This window comes from Macaca nemestrina, chromosome 13, assembly GCF_043159975.1.
Source record: "Macaca nemestrina isolate mMacNem1 chromosome 13, mMacNem.hap1, whole genome shotgun sequence".
Taxonomy (NCBI): domain Eukaryota; kingdom Metazoa; phylum Chordata; class Mammalia; order Primates; family Cercopithecidae; genus Macaca; species Macaca nemestrina.
Genome location: NC_092137.1, coordinates 16137451 through 16154526, shown reverse-complemented (window position 1 = coordinate 16154526; position 17076 = coordinate 16137451). Strand labels below are relative to the sequence as shown.

At 47.7% G+C, this 17076-nt stretch overlaps 1 long non-coding RNA gene across 1 annotated transcript; it reads left to right on the top strand.

Annotated features, from left to right (window-relative positions):
• The first annotated feature begins 1022 nt into the window (after nt 1-1022).
• Nucleotides 1023-16090, top strand: LOC139358018 (uncharacterized). The gene is made up of 3 exons (XR_011612220.1): nt 1023-2537; nt 4879-5005; nt 15893-16090. It is a non-coding gene; the product is annotated as an uncharacterized lncRNA (long non-coding RNA).
• Nucleotides 16091-17076: the final 986 nt, after the last annotated feature.

Sequence of the window (17076 nt, the reverse complement as noted above, 5' to 3'; positions counted from 1 at the left end):
TGCTGTGCTTGAATAACTGTGGCATTGACAATGAAGATCTCTTTCCTCTCTACCTAATCAGGCATCAAAAATGAAACTGTACCATCAGCAGTACAGTCAGAGAACATTTGAGATGGAGGAAGGTTGACTTACAGATTATCTAGTTCACCGCCACATTTTAGAGATTTACGAATAGATAAATCAATAACATGCCGAGGGGAGAAATGATTGTCCCAAAGGCCACCTTGATGTCAGCAGAGTGAAATTCGAACCCAGACATCCAGGCTTTTGGTGTGGACTTCTTCCAGTAGCTCAGAAGTTAGCACTTTCTAAAGGAGTCACATCCCAAATGGAAGCTGAATTAAAGCAAGCAGAAAGGCAACCAATGCACACAAGAAAGCCAAACTAAATAATTCTCCCCCACCAAAAAAAAAAAAAAGAATAATAAGCGAAACAAAACGGCACACCCACGACCTTGGGGCTTCATTCCAAATTTTTAAAGGCTTCCAATTAAAAGTTATTGAATAAAGACCTAGTTTTCATTAAGTTCAGCTTTGAAATGAAAAAGAGAACCTGCCATTATCGTCCCTTGTTTTACCATCCATTTATTCATTCATTCACCAAGTACATTCTGAGCACTCATCCTGCACCGGGTTCCCTGTCAGGCACAGAGGACTCAGAGAGGATGACACAAAGTCACTGCCTGGGGTGTCTCATGGCCCAAGAGGAACGTGACCCTTACCGGGAGAAATGGGAGACAAATCAGAACATACCAAGTGGAACAGAGCCTGAATATGTGCTCCCGGAATTCAGAGAAAGAAAAACAAAAGATTGGCTGGGCAAGTGCCCATGCACTCAAGACCACTGCAGATTTAAGGATATAAAAGCCCCATCCGGCTTTGCAGCTGGGGCATGTCATTGAAGGTTGGTTCCAGCATTTGCACCTGATGCGGAGCTGTACCTACCTCTGCATCAGTGATGCAACAAAGGGGAAGTCTGATGCGGGAGAATCAAAGGCAGCCATAGGACCGTATGTATTGAAATCTGCCCCCTGGCCAGTCAGTCTGACAGGGACCCCTTTCATAGGCTGAAATTAAAGACTCAGGGAAACATTGAGAGCTAGAGGCTAGAGCAGATGGCAGGAATGTGACCACTGGGACAAATTGAGGATTTACCAAAAAGATGCTCTGGTCAGCGTAGCTCCAAGACCTTGCGGCCGAGGCCATGAGCATGTCAATCTTGTCTTCGTAAGCTGTACATATACAAGTAAGGGTGGCAGCATGAAACGTACCATTCTGCTGCACACAGTAACGAGCCTGACCTGAACACACGGAGCCGCCACGAGGTGGTGGCACCAATGGCAAGGCCAAGACCGACAGTGCCTCCGGCCAGCCTTCTGCTTCTAGTTTAGAGGAAATGCCCAACCTCCTGCTGAGGAAGAAGATCACATCCCAAGGACACATTGCAAGTATTTAACTGCTGCAGGTATCATCTCTACAAGTAGGCATCAGCATCTTTGTCTCTTGAGTGAAGAGAGTTCGGTTCCTTTCCATGTATTCATTTGATTGAAAAGTTCAAGTTAAATGACCCATTCATGTATTATTTAAATCGAAGAAACAGAACTAAGATAAAAACCATCTGCTCCCAATCTTGGTGCCAGGAAAGGTCCCCCGCGATGGAGAGAACGGCCTTCTGTCACCCTGACACTTGTTACACGTCTCAGAGGAATAAAGAAGAGATAAGCTTTGGGGTTTTCTGTGCTAGAGAGTAGGAGTGATCCCAGAATTGAAGTATTTTAAATAGAAATCATAAGAGAAAATTAGAAAGCCTCACAAGAGAAGTGGTCTCTACAACATTTGTGGTCAGTGCCACATAATTTCATACTTAATGTTGCAGACAGTAGAGTGAAGCGGCAAGAGAATCAACTTTGAAGTCAGACATTCCAGCTTGAATCCAGCTCCATCACTCACTGCCCACGTGACCTGGGAAGAGGCATCTTACCATCGCGTTCATTTCCTCAGCTACAAAATAGTGGTTTATACCGCACTCTAGGGCTGCTCACTGATCCAAGAGGCATCTAGAATACCTGTTACAGGAGGGAAAAAAGGATACCTTTCCTCACCCATCACAAGAGTCATAGCTGAGGCACCGATAACAAAAGACTGATTGACAAGAGAAAAACGTACAAATTTATGTAAGTTTTACATGACACAAAGCCTTCAGAAATGAAGACCCAAAGAAACCAGGAGAACTGTATTTTTATGGACAGTCATCCCGAAGTGAGATTGAAGGACAAAATGTTCTGATCTAATGTGAACAAGCCGGCCGGGCATGGTGGCTCACGCCTGTAATCCCAGCACTTCGGGAGGCCAAGGTGGGCAGATCACCTAAGGTCAGGAGCTTCAGACCAGCCTGGTCAAGAAGCTGAAACCCTGTCTCTACAGAAAATATAAAAATCAGCCAGTGTAGTGGCACACGCCTGTAATCCCAGCACATTGGAAGGCCGAGGCAGGCGGATCACCTGAGGTCGGGAGTTTGAGACCAGCCTGGCCAACATGGTAAAACCCTGTCTCTACTGAAAATACAAAAATATTAGCCAGGTGTGGTGGTGCATGCCTGTAATCCCAACTTCTCGGTAGGCTGAGGCAAGAGAATTGCTTGAATCTGGGAGGTGTAGTGAGCTGAGATCACACCACTGCACTCCAGCCTGGGCAACAAGGGCAAAAACTCTGTCTCGAATAAAATAAAAATAAAAATTAAAAATAATGTGAATAAACTGCAGTGGCAGGGATCTTAGTGAGACCCATTTATCCAGATTATTCTCTGTGTCTCTGTGTCTTCATTCCTTTCTTCTGGGTATGAGGAGGATCCCTCTGGACCCACTTTAGAGGAAGGTCAGAGAATTCTTTCTGGCCTGCTTCAGGGGAGAATGGCAGAAGGTCAGGAAGACTTCCCTGCTTCTGGTGTTTTCTAAAATGCCAAGGTGCCATATTTTGGGGTAGCATATCCTGAGCCCATAACTGTTAAAAGTGAAAAATCTGGACACAAATCGCCAAAGTTTGAATCCTGGTTCCAATACTGTCTAGCTGGGTGGCCTTTGGCAAGTTTCTTTGCTATGCCTCAGTTTCCTTCACAAACAATGTATTAGCTATTAATGTATTAGCTCACTTAACATTCCCACTAATCTTAGGAGGTATCAACCGTCTAATATTAATATCACTTCATATTAAGTAACCTAATACATTAATACAATACCTGTGCTTAGTAGGTTCTCCGATGTTAACTGTTGAGATTATTGACTTCTTCAAACATTCAGTGTTTCCTCCAAGCTAGGTGCTGTCCTATGCACCAGAACTCTGAGGTGACTAGAACACGATCCCCACAGAGCTCCCAGTCCAGTAGACAAAATGGCACATGTGCAAATAATTGCACAGTGTGAGGGCTTCATAAGACAACTCGACCCAGACTAGAGAATTCCTGAAAAGGTGACACTTGAGGTGAGTTTTGAAGGCTAGGGAAAACTGTCCAAGACGGTACCAAAGTGGAAATGCATTCCAAAGAGCGGGAGGTAGAATGTGCAAAGACACGGAGGTGAGAAAAGCAGGTTGCACGGGAGCTGTGAGTGCCTCAGAGTCTGGAGGCAGCTGTGCCTGGTCCAGCCTGGGAGGATTTCTTTTGGATTTTATCCCAAGTGACCACAAGTCCAGAGACTTTGGTTACAAACCCTCCCAAGAACCAAGTCTAACTCCAGAGAATTTGGATTAATTTCCCAATTTATAAAATGAGAGTTTTAAAAGAGATGACCCTTGCAGTCCCTCGAAGCGCTGAAGCAATTTAATTATCCCCAGATAGCTGGAAAGAGGCAGATTGCAGGCTCCATTCCCCAATTCCCCTAGTACACCTCAGGGCAGCGAAAGGCTTGGTGCCCACGCAATGCCTTTTCCTCTTTCTGAATTTTCTAAAGTCTTTGCTAGCTCAGAAACTTCTCATTTTAACAGTTTCCTCACAGTCAGGTTCCAGAGAGCATGCATTTATGAAATTTATCAGCTCTGAATCTTTACTGTATGCGTTTTCTCATTAAAACAAATCAAAAATGCCTGTGCAGATGATGTCAAGGCTTTTAAAATTCCAAACCAAAATGTAGCTATCATCTGAATTGTCTCATGCGCTGGCTGCTGAGATCCGAGAGCCTCGTTTGACAGACAACCTGGGACTCTACAAACTAGAGAACCTGGGAGACAGGAGAGAGCTGCTTCCAGCCTGGCTCCTGAGCCTGATAAAATTAGCCAAAAGATGATCTCCATGGCAACAGGAAAGTTGTTTCTTAAAGAAGGTTAGAAATAATGCCTTTGGAAGAAACTCCACGGCAGATAGAATATTCTCAGATTACACATAAATGGTGTCTATGCCAACAAAATGACGGGCCAGGCGGCTCAATTATCTGGATAATTTAGGTCTGAACCAGTGATTTGTAAAAGAATAGGAGGCTTTTAAGACCTGAAGAATGGAATGTGGCAGGCCTGGGCCCAGACTCAGGGGAATGGGAAGCCCGGCCCCTCCCAGGAGCGTTCTCTGCTGGTGTCAGGACTCAGAACCGGACTCGCAGGCTCAGGGTGTGGGCCTCTGCCGGCTACTTTCCAAGAAGCAGTGAGACCTGCTTGGAATTCTTAGTGGGATTATCAGGAAGTTGCGCGCAGAGGGGGTTGGGTGCTGGAGGAAGGAACAGGCAGAGAGATCGCGTGTCTCAGGTGCTACAAGGGAGGAGCCCCCGTTTCCCCTCCCTGTTCTGCATTTCTTTCTTCTCTCCCTCTGTCTTTAGCTCCTTCACTCTCTCCCTCCTTGGAAGATGAATAATCGCTTTGTAAACTGAATTCCATTTTGCTGGGGTCCGTTTTGCAGGGAGGCAGTATAGCATGGCACCGACGTTGCCGCCAGGCTGTGCAGAGTCAAATTCTTCACCACATGCTGGCTGTGTGGGCTTAAACTTCGTGTCTCAGTTCCTTGACAGTAAAGGAGTGGAAGTGAGGTGAGTATTAAATAAGTTAGTATGTGTGGACATACAGAACAGTGCCTTGCCCTGACAGCTATCTAAGCATTCGATCCAAAATACTCAAGCACCTACAAAGGCTAGGCTGAAATCCCAGATGCAGAGGGACCACGGTAGTTCCTGGATTGAGATCTCTCACTGTGAATCGTTCGAGAATTCTAGATGGTGAAAAATGCCACTGACCATCCAGCCTCCTTGTTATATGATAAGAAACTGATTCCCACCAACGCACAGCACTAAGGATGTCCTACTTGTGACAAGCAGTGATTGGCAAATACTAAGTCCCTGGAGACTGGGAGGTGAGGCACCCTGTCCTAGAGCTTTGAGCTTCCTGCAGCTCCTGGCTCAGGCTGGGCTGGGTAAGTGCTCTGTAAGCATTAAGGATCTTACCTCCTTTTGGCTTTGTTTGTTTATTTATCTGTTTGTTATTTAATGAATGAAGGAATCCCTCAGACAAAGATAAGAATCCCAGTGGCCCATTTAACCCTTTCCAGCAGCTCAGCCTAAAAATTATGTCCCGTAAAGAGTTCCTTTTAGTAGTTCTGTCTAGTAATATATTCTGAGACCACGCGGAGTGGAGATTCCACAAACCACTCCTTGTGATGCCTCAACAGCTGCAGACCCAGGAGAACTGGTGTGAGCTTTCGAAGCAAAGTGGGAATCCGGCCACGTGCTTCTCAGATTTGTGAATCAGCCAAGCTACTTAACCTGTTACTCCATCGTGAAGCAAAACAATATCCAACATGTATCGAGCACTTAGTATTTGCCAGTAACTGTGTAATGGGTTTACACTTATTATCTCATTTAATTCTCACCATTTTAGAGGAGAAGACAGGGGCACAAAGAACTTATTCACCCACTGAGCAAATAACTTGCCCAGAAGACAGATTTACTTATTGGTTAATAAGTAAATAGCAGAGCTTGGGCAATTATCCTCAGGGCCCTCCTGGTGGTTGTGAGAAGTAAGTTTTCTAACATTTGGGCTCACAGCGGGAGGCGGCAAATGTTGCTTCTCGTTTCCTTCTCTTCCAAAAACTCCGGACTTTGTCCAGAGGAAAAGGGACCTTGTGTTCTTCCTTCCACCCTCCTTTCCTTCCACTCTTTCTTTCCTTCTTTTTTCTTGGTCTCCTGTTTTATTTATTCACCCAACATTTGTAGAAAACATTCTCAGAATTCTACACCAGCTTCCTACCTAACAACGAAGCCTACCAAAGTGAACCAGGCAGGGCTGTCCCTGCCCCTGGGCAGCTAGCAGTCGACTCTTTTGTTGTGCAAGGTTAGCTAATTCCATGGGAACAAAACGGAAAGAGGGCCAAGATCTCAAATTTCCATTTTGTTTTGTTGTCAATCGGAGGAGAAAGAAAATTTACTTGTCGAGCACCTCCCACTGGTGAGGGGTTCTATGTTCATCCCATTCGCTCATCATAGCCAACCTTTGAGAGCTGGTATCATGTTCCTTCTTTATGTTAAAAAAAAAAAAAAAAAAAAAAAAAAACCTTGAGACCTGGGCTTCTCAGGAGCTAGTCCTGGACACACTATGAGCAAGAAGCCGCGATGGACTTCCGCTCACTCCTCTGCAGGCCACTCTAAGCCTCAGCTTCTCAATGTCCTTCTTTCTGCGCTGACTTTACAAATGGAGACTCAAAGATGTCTAGAAATTTTCCTCTTTTTAAAAAATATTTTTTTGGATACCTGGGTGCTGTGCCTCAAGTCTGTAATCCTAGCATTCAAGAGGCCAAAACGGGAGGACTGCTTGAGTCCAGGAGTTCGAGACAAGCCTGGGCAACAAAGTGAGATCCCTTCTCTTAAAAAAAAAAAAAAAGGTGGAAAAGAAAAAGTTTGAAAAGTTTTATTTGCGAAGTCTAATTCGCCACTGATATTTCCCCTGGTAAACATCCTTCTTATAAATTCCCACACTCAGTGCCTCAGTGGAGCTAGGGGCTGGGTGTGGTGGGGATCCCTGGCCTGCACCCCCTTCTGCCCAGGACATGCTTGGCATTTGCCAGGCCCGGCTGCAGCCTCGGAGCTCGCCCTAGATTTACGGCAGTGCACACAGCTGCTTCCAGCCAAGGTGAGGCCTTCCTCTTTAATGGTGCCGTTTACAAGTCAATAAAGCCCGGATGGAGTGCTGTTTCCGCCGCTGGTCCCACCTCTCCGGGCTCCGTTGTCTCACCGTGCAGTCTGGGTGCCAGGGGGCCGGCTCTGGGGACTCTTCTCCTGTAATGGTTCTGCTGCCACCTCGGCCCCAGAGCAGCCCCACCATAAAGGCTTCCCACCCCCCGGAGGGCAGAGTTCAAAGCCCGGCTCCCCGGGATCCTCAACTGCCAGCCCCTCCTTGCTTTATGGCTCCTGCAGCCACTGGAGTCTTATCTCCTGTGCTGAGATAAAGGCTCTCAGAAGCCCCAGTCCCTCATGATGCCTCGGCCCCTGGGCTCAGGCTCCCCACTGTTCCCTGGGATCTGATCAATGAGCTGGAGGAAAGTGGCCTTTTCAACCCACTGAGACAATGCCCCTCTGCGTGTGGGGGTTTCCCTAAACATGACCTGCAGGGGCTCTGCCTAGGGGGAAGCTGGGACACCTCCGACCTCCCAAGACCTCCCAGCCGAGAACTCCCAAGTCCGGGCGATAACCAGGTGAGAGAAGATGGAAGCTTAATGGGCCCAGGCCTGTGGGAAAGGGGGAGCAATCCAATGGACACAGCCCAGCAATGGCAGAGCAAAGTCAGGACTCATTCACCTGACCACTAGTTCAGGGAGCAGGGCAGAGCGCCTACTGTGTGCCCAGGGCTGTGCTCCATGCTGTGTGCTCAGCATGGGACAGAGGAAGCAGAACAGGAATCTGCTGGGCCAAGAAGAGGCCAGGGACATTTACATAAGCCGGGCAGTGAGAAAGAGGTGGGTAAGGGCCCATCCCCAGAGTGGCTGCAGTGGGGGTGCACCATGGGTCCTTACAGGGCACAGGGCCGCTGGCTGCTCAATCCCTTCCTCCTAGTGTATGCCTACACCAGAGACTGGTGGTCCCTGGAAGCCCTGTGGTGAGAGCCTGCTCACCAACCCATCACTGCAAAGTTCAGGTTGAGGCAGCCTGTATTGGGTGAACCCCAACCCAGGAACTGGGATGACCAGTAGAAGTACCGTGAGCCCAGGGAGACAGGAGTCTAAGCAGGGATTTGCACACACACACGCCAGCCTACAAACATCTGCCAACATCTCACGGGTCCTGCAGCCCCAACACTTACTTTGTAAGTAAGAAAGCATCCTAAGAGCCTCACTTCTCAGGAGAAAAAAAATCAGGCCCAGAGAAGTTCAATTGACAACAGCTAATATAAGGCCACCACTAGCCTATTTGTTCCCTTCGTGTGAACTAGACAAAAGGTGCCCCCGTGGGGTGGGTGCAGCCCCAGGGGGCATGGCTTGTGGACAGACGGCACTTTTGTAGGAAGGAACAGGAGCCCTTTCCTCTGGTCAGATGCAGAAACGCACCCAGGCACTCAAGGTGCCAGGGAAAGTGAAGGGTGAACTTCAGCCTCCCTCGTTGGGCATCCCTGTGCAACTGTGACTACGCTGAGCTCATAAGAGACAGTGCCCACTCCACATAACAGTGGAGGGGGCAGAAAGACCTGCGGGGCTTCTGAGTTGGGCCCAAGTACAAATTCAGTCCCAGCTCTGTGACACCACTGACCAGCACTGCAGCTGTGGGCCACCCACCATTCCTGCGTCTATAGACTAAGGTGGAAAATACCTACCTCATGGGGCCTGGCAAAGATTGAAGAGTAGATGGCTGTTCTTATCATTCCAATGCCGCAAGAGCAGAAGCTGAAGGATCCCCAGAGCCTTGGATGTTTTCCTTCCTTCCTCACTTAGAAAAATGTCTTCGTTATTTGTTTCCTGCCAGAGTATAATTACAGTGCAAGGACCTCATTCTCCAGACCTGTTTTAGTGAAAGAGGAAGGAAGTCCAGGCCTTTTTGCCTCCAACTCCCGGTTTGGAGATGCCATCTGGGAGTTTCACTAATCTGCTGTTGCAGCCAAAAACTCCTCTGGGTTCCAGATCAAGGGGCTGTGCAGGCCACTCAGGATTGCCCTTGTCGCCATCAGTCAGCCACTGTTCTCAGCCCTGACCCGCAGGACACCCGTCTTCTCCCATGGCCCTGTGAGTTCATGGCTGGAGGAGGAAGGGAGGTCTATCCACACACTCTGAGAAGCACATCAGGGCCATTTCGGCTGATGGCCACTCCAGCCATGAGTGCGTCTGCGAAAGCAGCCATTTTGTGTCTCTCTCTGGAGGGCCAGTGCAGAGCCCTGCACCAGAAAAACACTTGCAAAAGCCTCGGAGTGACTGTGAGCCCATCAGAACAGGGGGCCCTGAACTTGTCCACCTGCTTCAGAGCCCAGCTTGGTGGCTCGCCGTATCCAAGGAGGACCACCGGCTTTGCTCCAGAGAAGTCCCAAGAGAACAGTTTTCATCAAGCTGAAGGAAGGAGACATAACTGTAAGACCAGCCCTGATCTATGACCTGGAGCAAGTTCCTCTGCACTCTGCAGCCAACTCATCTATAAAATAAAGAAATAAGAATATGTGACCTCCAAGGGCCCTTTCAGACCTGATAGTCCAGGATTCTGTGGTCCTGGGAATTACAAAGCATCCTTGCCTAATCTGCGTTGTGAATTGAAAGAGAATATTATTTGTGAAGACTCAGCTGCTAGGGAAGAAACTTCCTTTTCAGCGAGATGACCACTGGAGTCCTTCAGCTTTTACAGAAAGAGCCATAAAGTTATTTTGCAAACAAAGTTGACCTTTAATGAAGCATCTTCTGCACATTCAAAGAAGGGAGCCCTGGTCAGTGCCACATGAGGTTGGATTCTTGTGTAAAGTGTGAACAGAGCAGGAAGATCCTGACAAATGTTGTATTTCGGCTAAGATTTGAGAGATTGATTCCCATACTCACAAGGGCCCACGTGCTCTCTGCCAGGCCTGTGCTGAAGACAGAGACAGACACTCCTGCCCTCTAAAAGGGCCTACTCTAGGGAGAGCCATAATGAGGATTCTCCACACACCTGTTTACCAGGGATCTGGGAGAACATCACAGGCCCATGAGGTAGACATCACAGGCCATGAGCAAGAATGGTCACCTGTATCTTACCAAATAGTTAACTAAGGCTCAGAGATGCATCATTTGCCTAAGGCCACACAGCCAGGGAGTGGAAAGTTTGAGAATTCCAGTGTTCTGTGTCATAGGCCAACTCTCCTGCCCCCTCTCTCTCCACTGTGCCTTGGTGTCTATATGTAACAGAGGACTTAAGACTGAGGTTGGCCAAGCATGGTGGCTCACACCTGTAATCCCAGCACTTTGGGAGGCCAGGAGTTCCGGCAATAATCACTTGAGTCCAGGAGTTCAAGACCAGCCTGGTTAACATAGCGAGAACCCATCTCTATTTAAAGGAAAAAAGAAAAGAGACTGAGAGGTTATCATCTCTCAGGGCCTCCTGCATAGAGTAGGTGCTCAATGAATACCTGTTGAGTAAAGCCACCAGGTTCTTGGCTCCACTACTCTAGACAAAGACTTGATTGCATCTTTCCAAGCCTTTAATTTGCTTCTCTCTGGCTCTTTCATCTTAAGTTTTTGTTATGGGGTGTTGGTTACAGGATTGTGGCTTTTGCAAATGGAAAATTCTAAAAGGTATCGGTCCTGCAATTTCCTTAATCCTGCTGGTATTCCAAGCACAAACTACACAGCATAGTACTAATTTCCTCTAAAAATGACATGCACTTCTGTCCATCCACAATGGCAGGAAGACAAAGCAGAGCCTTAGAATTAGGCAGGTCCGAGGTCTTGTCCCTATATCACTGGGGTCAAGTATTGGCCTTTCTGAGCCTCAGTGGTCTATTCTGTAGAATGGAGTGAATCTTCACTTTGAAAAGATATCAGAGGGACAAATGAAATTCCTAAAATCTACAGTACACCATGGGTTGTGTTGGGTTTTTGGCAGTGTGAGCTCCCTTCTCTTTCCCACTCCCTAAGGAAGACTTAGGCAAGTCCCATCTATGGCCTATTTTCTTCTCTGGAGGAGTTTTTCCACCATCAGGTTCTCTGCCTCATTGGTATTTCAAAGCCATGAGCCTCCAGAATTATTTGGTAATTATCCCTGCCCAGTATGCTCCATGGGCTGAGCAGCAGCGGAGCAGTGTAAGTGACACACTTGAAAAGACAATTCGTTATGGGGAGTGATTGCTTTATGTGTCTTCCACTTTGCCACTTTGGAGACACAACTATAGAGACTTTGGGGCTCTTTTTTCAAGGAAACACCAGCATAATTACAATCAGAATCATCTTGTCTGTTAGGCACTAGAGCTACAGGACTGGGTTATCAGCTCTTTAGAGTCCTGCAAAATTATTTGAGATCTGAAAACAAAAAATAATTGGCCCTGGGCTGGGCGCAGTGGCTCACGCTTGTAATCCTAGCACTTTGGGAGGCCTAGGCAGGCAGATCACTTGAGGTCAGGAATTTGAGACCAGCCTGGCCAACATGGTGAAACCCCGTCTCTACTAAAGATATAAAAATTAGCTGGGTGTGGTGGCAGGTGCCTGTAGTCCCAGCTACTCAGGAGGCTGAGGCAGGAGAATCACTTGAACCTGGGAGGTGGAGGTTGTAGTGAGCCGAGATGGCGCCACTGCACTCCAGCTTGGGTGACAAAGGAAGACTCTGCCAAAAAAAAAAAAAAAAAAAAAAAAAAAAGATTGGCCCTACAATACAAAATGAAAACTGCAAGGTCAAAGCAGATGAATGGTAAGTCAAATGTCTGAGAAATGTAAAGTTCTTTCATACACCACTTCCCTAATTGATGAATTTGTCATTCATGAAAATATCATTACATTCAAAAAGTTTGTTGATTATATTTCATTACTTTACATGAGTACCCAAATAGACTGAGAAAAACTTCAGAACTTCCTGTGAAAGTAAAGTATCTATAGCCAAATAATTTCAAAGGTAAAATTATAAAATTTCTTTTAAACTTAAAAAAAAAATAGAGATGATGTCTCTCTTGTCACCCAGGATGGAGCACAGTGGCACAATCACAGCTCACTGCAGCCTCCAACTCCCGGGCCCAAGCGACCCTCCCACTTTAGCCTCCTGAGTAACTGGGACTACAGGTATGTGCCACCCACCAGGCTTAAGCTTTTCCTTTTTTTTTTTTTTTTTTTTTTGAGACGGAGTCTCGCTCTGTCACCCAGGCTGGAGTGCAGTGGCCGCATCTCGGCTCACTGCAAGCTCCGCCTACCGGCGGAGGAGTTCTCCAGCCTCAGCCTCCCGAGTAGCTGGGACTACAGGCGCCCGCCACCTCGCCCAGCTAGTTTTTTTGTATTGTTTAGCGGAGACAGAGTTTCACCCTGTTAGCCAGGATGGTCACAATCTCCTGACCTCGTGATCCGCCCATCTCGGCCTCCCAAAGTGCTGGGATTACAGGCTTGAGCCACCGCGCCCAGCCTGGCTTAAGCTTTTTCTAAAGCAAAAATAAATAAATAACATGATGTGCAATGTAAGTATATCATAACATATTTGCTGTGATGTTGGGCAGGGTCTCCAAAAATAATAATGCTAGGCTGGGCATGGTGGCTCACGCCTGTAATCCCAGCATTTTGGGAGGCCGAGGCAGGTGGATCACCTGAGGTTGGGAGTTTGAGACCAGCCTGACCAACATGGAGAAACCCCGTCTCTACTAAAAATACAAAATTATCCGGTGTGGTGGCGCATGCCTGTAATCCCAGCTACTTGGAAGGCTGAGGCAGGAGAATTGCTTGAACCCTGGAGGTGGAGGTTGCAGTGAGCCAAGATCACGTCGTTGCACTCCAGCCCAGGCAACAAGAGCGAAACTCCATCTCAAAAAAAAAAAAAAAAAAAAAAAAGAATGCTGAAGGCCTACAGAGGTTTTTAAAGAGTCCTGATATGGTTTGGCTTCAAATCTCATCTTGAATTGTAGCTGTCATAATTGGGAGGGACCGGATGGGAGATAACTGAATCATGGTGGCAGGTTCCCCCTGCTGTTCTCATGGTACTGATCACGATCAAGATCTGATGGTTTTCTAAGGGGCAACCCCTTTCACTTGGTTCTCTCAATCTCTCTTGCCGCTGCCATGTAAGACGTGCCTTTGCCTTCCATCATGATTGTGAGGCCTCCCCAACCACTTGGAACTGTGAGTTCATTAAATCGCTTTTTCTTTATAAATTACCCAGTCTCAGATATGTCTCTATCAGCAGTGTGAAAATGGACTAATACAAGTTCTGGCCATCATCTGATCTATTCTGAGGGATCGGGGTTTCCTGAGGGACTGGGGGATTCCTGATGCTTTCACCAAGAGATAAGTTCCCACCTGGGCTGCCCAGCAAGCTGCAAAGCCTTTCAGACATTTGCTGACCCAAGCATCAGGTGCCATCTTCAATGTGGGGCCAACCAATTCCTCTCTCCCCAGCCCCTGCTGTGGGGCATTCCACCAGCTCATAAAACACTGGCCATGGAGCCCTGGGTTAATATTTACTCAGTACAAACCATTCTAGAGTCAGAGGCAGAAGGCCAAGCTAAAGTTAAAACATTAAAAAGGAAATTTCACTCCCTGCATCCGTTTTACAATTTCCTAAGGCTAGACTGTGGCTCCCAGGTGGATTTTGCGCACAAGTGGTGTTACCTGGAGTAGAGGAGAGAATTCTGGGTTTGAAACAAGCTATTTAGATCTACCTCCAGCTCCATCAGTTGCTGACACTGAAGAAATCTTTGTTAATTCCCTTCTAGACTTGTTTCCATCACTGTAAAATGGGGTTGATGATCCCTACCAGGAAATTGTAAGCACTGAATGAAATGAGTTCTGCTAAGATTTTTGGTACCTGAGAAACACCACACAATGTAAGGTGCTTATACATCGTTTGGCCAAGAATTCTTTTTTGACTTCAGTGCAACAATCAAGGACTCAGGCCAGGCGCGGTGGTTCACGCCTGTAATCCCAGCACTTTGGAAGGCCAAGGCAGGCAGATCACAAGGTCAGGAGTTCGAGACCAGCGTGGCCAACATGGTGAAACCTTGTCTCTACTGAAAATACAAAAATTAGCCAGGCACAGTGGTGTGTACCCATAATCCCAGCTACTCAGGAGGCTAAGGCAGGAGAATCACTTGAAACCGGGAGGCAGAGGTTGCAGTGAGCTGAGATTGCACCACTACGCTCTAGCCTGGGCAACAGAGCAAGACACCGTCTCAAAAAATAAATAAATAAATAAATAAATAAAGGACTCCTAATTGAAATAACATTGGCTTCAATTAACAGTGTAATAATAAACACTGAGATTTAATTGTGACAAGTCATCTTTTCCAAAGATGAGCACATCAATGTATTTCATATCCCATCTGGTAAACTCTCCTTATACTGGATTCATACTCCCTCTCCTTGAACCTGGGTGGAGCTACCTAACTGCCTCCAGCAATGAAATCTGGCAAAAATGAGTCTGAGTGACTTCAGTTTCCACCTGGGTCTGTTTACTGGGACCTGGACATTTGGAGCCCTGAGCCGCCACGGGAGGAGTCTGGCTACCCTAAAGCCACGGTGCTGGAGAGACCATGTGGAGGGGCCACATGGAATCAAAGAAAGGTTCACAGGTGGTCACAGCTACTAATGCACAATACCACTAGGTGGTGAGATAATCGTTTTGTCTATTTCACTGATTCTTGTTTTTCTTTTTGTTTTTTCTTTTTTTTGAGACGGAGTATTGGTCTGTTGCCCAGGCTGGAGTGCAGTGATGTGATCTCAGCTCACTATAACCTCCACCTCCTGGGTTCAAGAGATTCTCCTGCCTCAGCCTCCCGAGTAGCTGGGATTACAGGTGGAAGCTACCATGCCCTGCTAATTTTTTGTATTTTTAGTAGAGACAGGGTTTCACCATGTTAGCCAGGTTGGTCTCAAATTCCTGGCCTCAACTGATCCTGCCTCAGCCTCCCAAAGTGCTGGGATTCCAGGTGTGAGCCACCGCGCCCAGCCTATTTATTTCATTCTTCGTGTATGACCACATTTCTAAAATTTCCATAGCAAACACATATTACTTTTTAAAAATAGTTGTTTCTGAATTCCATTTTGTATTTCCATCTTCTCAAAGCATCACCAGGCTTTGGCTGAGATCTACATGGAATTCCAACAACCTGACTCTTTGCATAATTCAACAAAATAACTGTTTGCCTCAGAACCCTGACAAGCTTATACTGGCAGGCAGATGCCAGGAGCCACTGCAAACCTCAGTTGAGTTCAGGGCATCCAACACTCAGATTTACCCGTAATTAAAGCCACCAGCCCAGCTGCCCCAGCCATGAAGAGAGCTTTCCTGAGCCCTAGGGTCTATTTTTCTACCACTGGAGAGTGAAATCTTTCATTTGTTCATTTCTTCCTTTGTTCATTCATCAAATATTCATTGAGCCTTATGTGTGCCAGGCACAATACTAGGTGCTAGGGACACATCTGAGGGCCCATGCGAGGTCTCTGTCTTCATGCAATGAAAAGTACAAATGAAGCCGTGACCTGAGAGTGGCATAAGCACTGTGGGAGGGGTTTCCAAGAGAAGTGAGCAGACAGAGTAGAGGCACCCAACCCAGCCCAGTTGAGAGATTCAAGGCACTTTGCAGATAACAGGATATGCTAGCTCAAGCGTGAAGGGGCGAAGCCTCATGCATGGACAGGAGAAGAGGCGGTTTCAGGAAGAAGGGACAGCATGGGTCCCGGTGTTTGTCCGGAACCCAGAGGCTCTCCACTCTTCAGCACTGTCAGTAGTAACTCCAGGACAGCTTCCAAGCACTGGATGAAGACATCCAACTCATTGTCCCTCTTTCATTCCCAGCCATTTGGTCCTCAGACCCCAGAATCAGCCCAGGATGCATTCAAGATGCCCTACCTTAGGGGGCCATGCCCTCCTGGCATCAGGACTCAGGGAGACACTGGTGGGAAAGGGGACTCTGCCCACCAGCTCACGCTACACCAAGCTCTGAGACGCTTCCACATCTAGTCAATTCGAGAGAGCACTGAACTTGGAATCAGACTTTGGGTAAGTCCCTGCCCCTCCCTGGAACCTAGAGGGTTTCCTTGTCTGTAAAATGGGGATAACAAGGAATCCCAGAGTCACAGGGTATTGTGAAGTCAAATGAGATCATGCACACATGCACACTTAGCAACATGCAAATGCAAGATGTGGAGCTGCCCGGCCCCAGCTCCGGCTTTGGCTCTATGCGGCCTCCGACTGCTTATGTAAACCAGCCGCGATGCTGATGTAGCGTGAGGCTTCTGTTTTCCACATTAGTGAGCACAGAAAACCTCAAACCATGACCCTGACACAGGTCTTTGGTTGCCATAGAGTCTCTTGTACTCCTGTACATTGTTCACTAAACAGGCAGGGCAGAGAGAGCTTTTCTTGCTCTGAGGCCAATGGCCAAGGTCCAAGATGCTGCTGGTGACACATTTCCCCTGCCAGCCGGCCCCACAACGCTGCCGGCCAGGTGGGGATTGTGAGACAAGTGCCCTTAATTTGTTCTGACGTCCAGCCAGGGGGAGCACCACGCCTCCAGGGAGCACGAAGAGCTTGTCATGTCGCCCTATTATCCCACTGGAGCCGAGGGCCGGGGCTCTGCCGTGAGCCCCAAAGCTGCTGCCCTGGGTGGGTGCTTGTCACTGTGGATCACAGCCTCAGCCGGCGGCCGGCATGCATCCTTCCACACCACAGTCCATCATCGCCAACAGGCTCTAACAGGAAGGCCCTGCCATGGCTCCCGGGGGTCCCTCGATGCCTTTCCTCAGGACCCTGGACAGGAAGCTCACACCGCCTCCTGCGGGGCTGGCTTCCTCCTGCTCCCCAGTCTCACCCTCTGCCCCACCATTTGTTCTACCCAGAGCCAATTCTGACAATTCTGACCATTTGTTCCATCCAGGCCTCAAATGCAACCCCACACCTCCTCTTCCGTATAGCTTGTGCCAATCCTTTAAATCTCTGTTAAAGTGTCAACTCCTCTAGGAAGCCTACCTACCTGGAAA